This window comes from Pinus tabuliformis, chromosome 8 (assembly GCF_031772625.1).
Source record: "Pinus tabuliformis cultivar Carrire ecotype Pingquan chromosome 8, CPIR1, whole genome shotgun sequence".
NCBI lineage: Eukaryota > Viridiplantae > Streptophyta > Pinopsida > Pinales > Pinaceae > Pinus > Pinus tabuliformis.
In genome coordinates this window covers 1,836,715,560-1,836,728,013 of record NC_142294.1, presented here as the reverse complement: position 1 = coordinate 1,836,728,013, position 12,454 = coordinate 1,836,715,560, and the positions used below count along the sequence as shown (strand labels likewise).

At 39.8% G+C, this 12,454-nt stretch overlaps 1 pseudogene; it reads right to left on the bottom strand.

Moving 5' to 3' along the window:
• Positions 1-438: 438 nt before the first annotated feature.
• On the bottom strand, positions 439-1,608 carry LOC149243616 (protein STABILIZED1 pseudogene; annotated as a pseudogene).
• Positions 1,609-12,454: the final 10,846 nt, after the last annotated feature.

Genomic DNA, 12,454 nt, shown 5'->3' with positions numbered 1-12,454 from the left:
CCCCATTTTCTTCTGCCTTTCAATTATCATACCATCGACATCCTCATCTCGAAAATGCTTTTGATCAAGAGACTCTCCTTGGACTTCTGTCTGGAATCACCCATGATCCATCTCAATCGTTAACCACTTCGTGGAAAACCAACGTTTCATTCTACGAGTGGAGAGGTGTCATATGCAGTCGGCATAGATAAAGAGTGGTTTCACTCAATGTTTCATCCAAGGAATTGCAAGGTATAATCTCTCATCTTCTTAGCAATCTCTCATTTCATATAATGCTTGACATTGCCAATAAAAATTTTCATGGTAACATTCCCTATCAATTCAGAAATTTGTTTTTCTTAGAGATGCTTTACCTATATATGAATCAACTCCATGGTTCTATTTGATCCACTCTTAGTCACTATCGTAGTTTACACGTCATCTCTATGGTGTCGTAGTTTATGAGTCATCTCTATGGACTCTAACGAGCCCATAAGGAACATGTAATGGACAACACTCCAATGCCTTGTGAAGCAAAATCTAGGCATCCTCCTCATTTCCCAACTCCACCATAGCCTTTAAAGCCTCACAGAGTCTGGAATATGCTCCAACCCCTTCCTCAACACTTGACTCTTGTTTGAATCATCCTGTTCAAGATTTGAAGCTTGCATACACGGTTTCACCGAATTGGGGATCACCTTTACACCATGCGCAACGAAATCTTTGGCTTCATCCGGACTCACCAATATGCAAGCCTCCAACCATACATCTTCATTCTTTAGGCAATCTTCACAATATTTTTAATTAAATGTCGTGCAACCTGTATCTTCTCTGCAACCTCCTATAGCCTCGTCATCACAATCCAACCAGGAGGATGCTTTAGGTTAATCCGAGTTACCAATTTGAGCAACAATCTAGCCTTTTTAATATATGAAATCTTTGTGTCGCTGGTAATCTCCATACTCTTGAGATCAATCATATACCCTTTAGGATCCATGATAGTCAATCCTAAAATTGAATCAAAGAGTCTATCGAGCTTTAAAGACAACATAGTACCTCTCCCCTCTCCAACATCCGTGAAATCGATCATTGGCTTATGCTCCCATGGTGTCTCCGTGCCACCCACAACCTTGTTTTTCAGATCCAATGCACTAGCGTGCTCCTTCTCTTGCTCGACCTTCTCAATTAATGTATTTGGAATGGGACCAAACTCTCAAACCTCTTTTTTTGTTCTGAAGTGAATAATCCCCAATTTCTGGTATATTTTCCCACTCCTTGGTGGAGAGCGTATACAATTTCCTCTTAATATCTGCAAACTTCTCTATAATTTTTTGCAAACTGCTCTATAATTTTTGGGTTTAAGGCTTTGTACTTCTCAATCTCTTGTTTTAGCCTTGCTTCCCACTAGTCCTTGTAGTGAGATTCCATTCTTTTATCAATGATCTCCCATATTACATCGACTTCCTTGTCGTCCTTATCATATTCAGAAGAGTCAAACAATCCCACATAATTACCCTCAAATTCATCGAACTTTTGATTCTTATCATATCCCTTCTCATCATCTACTTCCTCCTCCTGTTCGGCACCCATGGCAGTGGCACCGCCCTTTCTCCACCCTCTGCCTCTCATCATCTACTTCTTTCTCCTCTTTAACACCCACGACACTAGCACCACCCTTGCCCGCCCTCTACATGCTGCAACATTGTTTATGGTGGTGGCAGACCGGTCCAGGGCAACCCTCGCAAGACTGATATCAAATCGTGTGGTGAACCTCGTGGCCCCTCAGTCGAGCCATACCACACAGTTTGGTGGGGGGTTTTTTGTTAAGAAAATCCATCTAGGGCCAGGGAACAGTTGACACCTACATCCTTCCTATAACGAGGAGTAATGATGGTAGCAGTCACAAGTAATCACTATGTCAAGTTGCAAACCCTCTCAGTGGCATCAACACCTCCTTCGATTGATAATTAAGCATGTATGTCGATCCATGTAGTCGATTGAACAATTTATTTCCTTGCTCGCATGTACGTCGTGAACCGAATTTTATTGCCTCACTCGCCTATACATCATGTGAACCCGAGTGACTTTTCCATGTGTGGGATTTTAACTGGACAGAGGACGACGAAAATAGAGTGAGGGGATTGGCTGGGGTGAACAGTGTTCTCTCACCCCAAGCCCACAAAGAAAAAACCTTCGGTGTAAATATTTCAATGTTCACATCAAATAAATAGTTTCACTATCAACATTATCTCTCTTCATATAAGGCAACTAAAGAAAAAATTCTTATAGTTAAAAATTTCAATGGTGGTTGCTCAAGATGAAGGATATGTCTAATTCCTTTCATGGTCAACTTGAAATTACCATGTGGCATTTAAGAAAATACTAACAACAAAAAAATATTTCAATGTTGGTCATAAATAAAATATTTTAATATCTAACTTGAAGAAAATAACTGTATATCAGCTTTATATATATAAATAAAGATATACAAAGTAAATGAATGTAAAAAATTTCTTTCTACTTCTCTATTTGGGAAACGTGTAATCTATTCCATGTTTATGTTTAATATAGATTTGACACATGACATTTAAAGAAATATTAATAATATAAAACTTATTTCAATGTGGGAGATATATGTGATTAATAATATCCAACAAGACCTATATGTCTACTGGACTTTAAAAAGGTAAGAGATTATAAGATGGACACTCTAAATTGGATCAAATGTGAGTATAAGATGGACACTCTAAGACAAAGTGTTTTTCATCTTCAACCTTCTTAGGATCACATAGGTGACAAACTCTTTCATCAAATGGAATTTTGGGAACTAACTAACACCCAACCTCACTATCAAACTCATGAGAATTAGTTATTATCTTGGCAATGTTAATTTTCTTCCTAACACTAGTCAAGACAAAAAATAAAAATTTGGTTTTTGAGATTGGGGTTGATCACCTCCTTATAATATCGTAGTTTCATTCCCTCTAGCTTTTTATTGCCCCATAATTTCTCATTAAATTTGAAACTAATAATATTTTTAAGATTATCCATATTCTACAAGATGATATGCTCCTTTATTCCCTAATGGTCCAACCAAGACTGCGCATCCTTATTCCACCAAAGGTGATGCCAATCCAGAGACTAGTTGATATATGAGAACCCCTTGTTTGTGGGACACAGAAGCCATTTTCATGTAATTATTTGAGTGATAAAATTTATGAAGGTGTAGATACTCTACCCCTTCTTTGGATTTGAACTTGTGACCTCTTATGAGGAACCACATGTTAAAACATTTCAATGATTCATTGATTAGGTTAAGGTAGATAGGTAATTCCTTCTATGCTTTACAAGGAGTTAACACTTGGAGCACGTGCACACATGCACGTGTGTAACACATAACCCAACTAAGAGGGATCAAGTCCCTCAAGGGAAAATTTACTTTAAATTAAAAAGACTTTAGGAAAGGTTTGCAACATCAAAGGATTTGATCTTTCTCAATGTATGATACATCTAGAGTTAAGATGAATTTATGCTAAAACCTAATCTCTATTATATCTTTGTTTATATGTCACATATATTCTAACAATACATCAACAATTTTTAATTTGTATTTAAATTTCATTATTAAATTAGTTAATATCAATGTGATAATATAACATATCGTTTTAGGGGAAAATATTTTTTATTAAAACTAAAGTTGACGAATTTATATTAGTAAAATCTATGTCAAGATAACAAAACAAAGATACAAATATTAGGAAATACAACTACTAGAATCCATTCTAGTATTTTTGACACGAAATTTCCTTTGTTCTTGATTACTACAAGTGGGTACATGTATTCAAAATTGAGATTAACTAAGTAATCTCTAAAGAAAATGCCGATATATTAGGATAACAAAACACTTAAGTTATCAAAAACCTGGGAAGAGTGGAGGCCCTTATACTTGATGTATGTTAGTTTTTGATGATTTAGTAGCATCAGACAAGTGTTCTAGTATCAACTTTGGTTAAAGAGCCTTAGAAACACAAGAACTCTAAAACCCAGAAAAAGTTTCAGGAGAAAACACCCAGAGATGTCTCAATTAAGTTAATTAGTCAGAAATTAAACTTTTCCATAGTCTAACTTAGGAAAAATGATTAATTTACAAGAATTAGTTGAGAAAGGTGAGAATTATCTAGAAACTAACATGGATCAACTCAGGAATGATCTTAGCCATTGATGAGGAATTAACAAGAGATTATAAGAGGAGGTCGATGGGGTTAGAGAAAAATACACAAAAGGTCAAGTTCCTTGGCGGAAATTGAGCTTCCTAGCTATAGTGATTAAGCAGAGAGAGTTTGAGCTAGAGAGGGGACACAAAGACAGGGAGTTTGGAGGAATATTTCCAGTTTCAGAGAGGCACCAGTAGGAGGTAGATCTATTCCACTAGAGGCTAAACAAGGACTGCACGGGAAGCTTCAGAGTGGAAGATCAATTTAGCTGAGTAGGGGTTTGATTCAACTTCTAAAGGTTGGGAAAGTTTTCCAGTAGCTTGGAGGACCACTTTCAGTAGTAGCAACAAGAAAGATGTTAGACTCTGAGGTAGATTCCAGGAGTGTGAGTTACAATTAGAGGCCTGCGTAGGGACTTTGGATGGTCAGTTTTACTGAGTGGTGTTGTGGCAGGATTGCCCATGGAGGAGGGAGAATTTCCTTTAATATTTATTCCAGATTCTCAGGATTGCCATGTTTTGGTATCTAGTTGTACTTAGAATTTCACTATTGCATAATAATAAAAACCATCATCTGTTGCATCGATTTTGCCACATTGGGTTTTTCTGGGGAAAATTGTCAAAAAATAATGGTGTCATAACTTTTTTTGTGTGTGCTCAATATTTCTCATTTTCCAACATTTTTATTTCTGCAACGTTTTTTATTGTGAAGAAATTGCAGTATGAATAACTCATTATTTTTCCATAACAAAATAAATTACATAATTTAATTAGTTAGAATAATTAATTCCAGCTGCTGCATTTCAAGGAAAATTTCACATGGTATCAGAGCAAGTGTTACAAATCAGTGGCTCAGAGACGAAGAGGGAGAAATTCACACTTCAGAGGGAGCAACAACACAATTTCTCCAGATTTGCACGTAGCCAGCCATGCAGTTCGAACTACAAGGCAAAGGGGTCGATTTTCTAGTGCAGGTGGCAGGAAAATTCGTAGAACCCAGTAGAAGTTCTAGCAGGAAGTGGTGAAGCTGGGGATTAGTTTTGGTAAAGAAGATCAGTAAATTCACAGGGACAATATGAGTGCAATTGATTAACAACAGTTTTGTCGTAACATAATCAACACCAAGTGGAAGAGAGATTGCACAAACTAAGGCACTTTTCTGATCCAAACTTATGTAGGAATGCAATAGAATACATATATAAACTTAAATGTAGAGATTTAGCATAAATAAATCTTCATTTCATTAATATCAAAGAACTGAAAGATGTTTACAAGTAGAATGAAAATAAACTAGCTCGAGCGATGGTAGCTTATCTCTGAGAAGAGATGTGGCAGCTACATGCCTTTGAACTCTATTACAATGAGGCTTATTGAACAACAAAGGAAAACCATAAACAACCAAAACCCTACCCCTAGGAGATGAAACACCAAGAGTTTGTGGGCCCTGTTGGGGTTAGTTGGGCAGCCAACTTCCTGAGGTCGTAACTTGGTCATCTGATCTTCACTTGGCATCTACGATACCTCGTTGGAAACATATCTTCGAGTACTACATGATTTTATAAACAAGGGCCAATTGATGACCTCAAAAAATGTGATTTAGGGGGTCAAAATAACTTTGGAAGTTAAGGACTCGAAAAACTGCTAAAAATAGTAAAAGCTACTATAATCAAGGAAACTTATGAAACCGACTAGAGGTATAGGTGGAATAGGCGGGTGGCTACCAATATCCACTTGGATCAATCATCCCCCCTTAGGAAGAAATGGTCCCCATTGTGTGTAGAGCCTCCATGAGGTGAGGAAATTTCTGTCGAACCTGGTCCCTGGTGAACCACTTGCCTTGGTGAAGGAGTTAGCCTACTTTGACAACTTGATATAATTGGATCCTATGATGGTGAGTGTTATTGATACGTGTGTCCATGACCCTATCAGTTGTGTCATGTTTGTTGCAAATCAGGTTGAGCTCTATTGGTGTCAGCTGCTCAACAACATCAGATGTATCAAACACTAGGGAAAGTATGGTCGTAGTCGGTCCACATTAAATATTGGGTGCAGGCCAAATAATGGTGGAATTGAGATCAAAGGCATTGTCCCCTATAGCCTTGGTGATGGTGTACAACCAATATTGGAGTAGGTGAAGCTTGTGGTGTGACCTAGCGAGGCACTCCTTCTGCAAATGCAACCAAACTTTGTCGCCCACCTAGAACTTGTGTGGCACTTGATGCTAATCATGACACTGCTTGTACTTAATGTTGTCTCTTTCCAATATGTCATGGAACCACTGGAGGATGTGCTAAATGTGATCAATGAAGTTATTAGCCCTGTCAGCTTCAGACTGAACATGAGCCAAATCTGCCTGAGTAGTTGCAAATGGTATGGCCACATCAATGGGACATAGTGGTTGGAATCCTAATCTCACCTGGAAGGGGTTGTGGCTAGTTGAGCTATGGAGAGATATGTTGTAGCTATGATGGAAATAGGGGAGGCTTTCATCCCATGTGCATGTATGCTTCGAGTTGTACGTGTGTAGAATATGCATGATCATCATGTTGACGACCTCTGTTTGGCCATTAGTTTGGGGGTGGAAGGTCATGGACTTAGTGAGCTTGGTATCTAGCATCGACTAGAGGCTTGACCAAAATGTACTCAGGAACCTGTTGTCCCAATCTGAGATAATGAACTGTGGGATCCCAAAGTGTACCCACACTTGTTCAAAGAAGAGCTTAGCAGTGGCTTCTACTGTGATACTCTTCTTGTAGGCCACTAGGATGACCATCTTAGAGAATCTGTCAACAACCACGAAAACACAGTCGGTTCCATGCTTAGTAAAAGGAAGGCCTGACTTGCAATCCATAGAGAGGGATTCCCAAGGCTGACTAGGAGTAGGCAGAGGAGTATATATGACTTGCTTCTTGATCGTCAGTTTTCCAATGGTGCAGGAAATGCAAGACCATATGTACTTCCCAACATCTTATCGAAGGTTCAACCAATAAAAATACTTTTGCAACACTGCCATTGTCTTTTCGACTCCGAAATGTCCAGTGACTAGACTGTAGTGCGCCTTCAAAATCATCTTGGCACGCTTTATTGAAGGAACATAGAGGTGTCTCATGTGACATAATAGTGTGCCCTAGAGGAAAAAATCTGGAACTTGCTTACCATCTAGGAGCATCTGGTATGTGTTGCCGAATTCTGGACTGCTCTTGTAAAGATGCTGCCACGCAAAGTCTCATGTCCACAAGAGTTGAGCACAGTGGTCAACGCCTTAATCGGTGCTCAGTTGAGACAATTTGAAACATTATTGGTGTTTCCTTTCTTGTACTTGATATTCAAATGGAACTGTTGCAGATATGTGGACCATTTCTGATGGCGATCGTTCTACAACTTTCCTTGTCTTTGCATGAACAACAGGAGTTGGTGGTCTGTGTGGATGACCGTTTCATTCTCCAGAATGTAATGCTTCTATTGTCAGAAGGCTTTCACAATGGAATACATCTCTTTGTCAAAGGTGGGATAATTTCGGACTGTGTTTGAAAGTGTCTCAGTGTGATATACCAGATGCCCCTACTGAGTAAGAACTTCCCCTATAGCATAGTCAGAGGCATATGTCTCAATCTCAAATGGTTGTTGCAGGTCAGGTAATGTGAGCACTAGTGCAAAGCAGAGGCGATGCTTCAACTTGGCAAATGCCTTCTTTTGGGATTCAGACCAGAAGAAATTTTCTTTCACTCCGCCCTTGGTGACGTGACTCAAAAGCCAAGTGATATGAGAGAAACCCAACACAAACCTGCGGTAAAATTGGCAAGACCCAGAAATTTGTATAGCTCTATTAGAGTGGTTGGGACTGAGCAATATTGAATAACTTATATCTTGGTTGGGTCCAAATGTACACCCCGCTCGTCAATGATGTACCCCAAATATTGAACCTGGGTCATACCAAAAGTGAATTTCTCCAAATTGGCACACAACTTGTGTTGTCGCGGGGTTTGGAGGACCTACCAAATATGGTGTATGTGCTCTTCCCAACTCTAGATGAAGATTAGGATGTCGTTCGAATACACTACCACGAATGAGTTGTTGAACGGCGGAAATATGTCGTCCATCAACCTCATGAAGGTTACGGGGTAATTTGTCAACTCGAAAGGCATGACCAACCTTTTGAAAAGGCCCTCCTTAGATTTGTAGCTAGTTTTGCACACATCGGATGGTTCGATTGGCACCTAGTGATATCTAGACTTCAAATCAATCTTGTTGAAATATTTGGCCCCCTTAAGCTGGTCCAGAAGGTCATCAATCCATGGGATTGGATACCTATTCCAAATAGTGATTTTATTCAACGCTTGATAATACAGAGTGTCCAGGTGCCGTATATATTGTGTACCAACACAATTGGGCTCCCACAGGGTGATGAACTTGGCCTGATGTGCCATTTCTGCAAAAGCTCCTGAATCTTCCTCTTAATTTCATCATTCTCTAAAAAAGAGCGTCGGTAAACTAGTCCATTGGGTAGCGGCACACTTGAGCTCAGATGGATGGAGTGCTTGACCTGATAGTGCATGGTTACCCCTGTGGCTGAGGTGAATATGTCTCTGTACTCCTCCATGACCTTGTCCATTTACTGCTATCATGCGGAGGAGCCCTGTCTGAAGACTGTGGATGTGACCATAGTCTTCTTCTTGCCCTAGGGGCGAATCATAAGGAAGACAAATTTATCGGTTTGGGAAATGATCTTAATGCATTGCTTCACAAATATGAAAGAGATGGCAGTAGGCGGTGCTACCTTAGGCATCTTGTATAACTTATTACCCAAAGAAATAATAATAGTGCAAGGCCTAGACTCATACCCAGCATGATGCTTCCACAAGTATGGTTGGCCTAATAATACATCACAAACTTCAAGAGGAGCAACATCACACATTACCTCATCTGTGAAGGGCTTGATGTTGTAGGGAAGGCAGCACTGTTGGTTGACATGAAGATCTCATCCTTGGTGAAGCCACCTGATGGTGTACAACTGCAGGTGTGGTGTGGTCGGTAAGCCCAACTACTTCACAACCTCTACTGAAATAAGGTTCTTTTGGCTTCCACTGTCAACAATCAACTGCAACAGAGAACCATTCACCCACAACTGTGAGTAGAAGAGTCGCTCCCCTTCCTCTGGATCTTTGGGCTCAATCTTCTGGATCGTGGTGGTGGCAACAGTGGCGTTGGGCTCCACATCAATAATCTGCTTCCGTTTATCATTCCCCTTGTTGAGTTCTGACTCAGAGTTGGAACATGCATCTGATTCAGAAGCCTTCACCTCGACCACCAATGACTACTTGGCTTAATACTCACTTGTGTTGTGAGTGGGGCTCTTATGGAACTCGCACCGTTTCCCTGTGTCCTTCTTTGTATTCATGGTGTATTTCTTTGATTGCAACTTCGACGGGTTTTCCTGGGTCGCCCTGCCTTGGCTTTATCCTTATTTCTATGGTTTGGGGGCGCATTTCCCTTGCTTTAGATTCACAGGTCCAAAGTCTCGCTTCTTCTTTTTAAATTTATGCTCAATCTTGATAGTGTATCGATAACTGGTGCCAACCGAGGAGATGTCCGGGAACTCCATCTCATCCTCGATGTACTTGTGTAGACAGTCACTTGACTTGGGTACCAAATGCCACTCAAAATCCTTGATACCCAACTTCGTGCGAAGGGTATGAAAAATATTTATGAACTTTGGCACGTCTTAGTCCCTTCCCTGCCGCAACATGGTCCACTTTATGTATTTATCTTCATAAATTCCGACAGGTAATATTGTTCCTTGATGGAGTCTCAAAAATAATTCCAAGTGGGTATGGTTAAAAATGGTGAGGGTTTCCTCTCGTCCTTCTGTTCATGGTAGGGTTCCCACTAGTCCTTGACATGAGGGATGACTTTGAGGAGTGCAAAAGTAATATTTTCCCGAATGAAAAAATCATGAATCGAAAAATATCCTTCCAACAGATTTAACCATCTATCTACGACATCTGCATCTATATGGCCTTAAAATATGGGAATGTCAAAGTTGACTTGTACCTTAAAGGGAGTGACGCCTCCAGAGTGGCTGTTGGATGAAGATATGTTGCTTGTGGGTAGCCACCAAAGGATCTGGGAAAAGTTATCCATCATCACATTCCTCTTGTCACTCGAGCTTCCTGAAACAATATTTTGAAAGTATCTCCTGCTCCCTCGTCTTTCTTTTCTTCCGTAATGGGAGGCCATCAAGGTTTGCAAGGTTGGTCTTGCAAAGGTTCAACCAGTTTGAGCCCTAACTCCTTATACCCTGACCTCGTCGAGGGCATGCAAAGAAAAACAGAGAAATAACATATTGCTTTGATACCAATGATCCAAACTTATGCAAGAAAGCAACATAATACATATATAAACATAAACACAAAGATGCAGCAAAAATAAATATTTATTTCATTAATATAAAGAACTGAAAGATTCTTACGAGCAGAATGGAAATAAACTAGCTCGGGCGATGGTAGCTTATCTCTGAGAAGAGATGTGGTGGCTACATGCCTTTGAACTCTATTACAATGAGGCTCAAGGGAATTTTTATTATTGAACAATAAAGGAAAACCCTAAAAAACCAAAAACCTAACGCCACGATTTTGTGGGCCCCGTTAGGGTTAGTTGGGAATCCAACTTCTTGGGGATGTAACTTGGTCATATGATCTCTGTTTGGTGTGTACGATACCTCGTTGGAAAGATCTCTTCAAGTCCTATAGGATTTGTGGTAGGATCCTACTTATGGTTATACACTTGTTGTGGACCTCAAAAAAACACAATTTAGGGGGTCAAAATAGCTTTGGAAGTTCAGGACTCGAAAAAATGCTAAAAATAGTAAATGCTGCTATAATTAAGGAAACTGATGAAACCAATTGGAGGTCTAGGTGGAATAGGAGGGTGGCCACCAATATCCACTTGGATCATTTTCTCAAAGGGTTTCAAATTTCATTCTTGAAGGATATGAAATTTCCAATCGTAGAAGTAGAACCAACTGGTAGTGCTACGCATTTCAGGAAGGAGTGTGAATTGCAAAGCAGGTAGCTAATCAAGAGAGGAGAAGATTCGTGTTTATTTCCTAGTTGTGAGTTTTGCAGAAAATGGCCTCAACAAGACTTCAAGATCATGATAGGCTAGAAGATGCATCTGACTACATTATCTAGAAATCCAGAATGTTTTTCTTGCTAGATGAGCATAGTCTGAAGACATACACATAAATAGTTATAGTTGTACCTACAAACCCACAACAATAGACAATTATAATAAGTAGATGCCAAGGCGAAGTGGTTGATTCTCGATGTTGTTCGAGATCATATAGTCTCACATTTAGCGGCCAAGAATAGAACCAAAGAAATGTGGGATGTTATTGCCATGCTATATCATAATCCTTCTGAGAACTAGAAGATGTATCTGTAGGAGAAGTTGAGGACCACCAAGATGTAGAAGGATGAAGGGGTTATTCCCTATCTCACTAGAATTCAGAATGTCGGAGATGAACTTGCAATAGTTCGAGTAGCACCTCAAGAGGGTGAGCTGGTGCATATAGCCATTAATGGATTCACACCAGAATGGATAACTTTCATCTAGGGTATTACTGGATGAGATTAGATGCCTAGTTGGGATGGATTATGGGTTGATTTCACACAGGAATAAATGGGGCTCGCTCTAGTTCAAAGCAACATCAACAACAATAGAATCAGAGGATCGAATACTGTGAAGGAGGAGGAGAATGTACTCCTTGCATCGAAGGGGAAGGCAAATAAAGGTCCCAGTAAGAGACCAGGCTCACATGAAGGAGAAAAGAAGAAAAAGGATATGTCGAAGATTAAGTGCTTCAAGTGTGGTGAGTTAGATCACTACATTACTTAATATCCTCAAAGGAACAAGGACAAGAAGGACAAGCAGGATCAGGCAACAACATTAGCAGAGATTGACCAGTTGTCCTCCAGGTTGGAGGAATTCTTTGCTTTATATATAATTATACCTCTATGAAAGAGGGTGGGACGATATCGAGCTATAGTTCCTGGAGTTGTAGAGGTTCAAGAAGGGTCCATTGATGTGAGCATCGAACATGTGTTTCCTCATGGATCATTACCCTCGCTACAAGGGTCCATAATATTCAATAATAAGATGGATCAATGTCAAATGATGCAGTTAGTTCTTGAGGAATAATTGCAATACCAATTGCAGTTAGATAATTGAGGAGCTCAATGCAATTGCAGTGTAGATAGAATC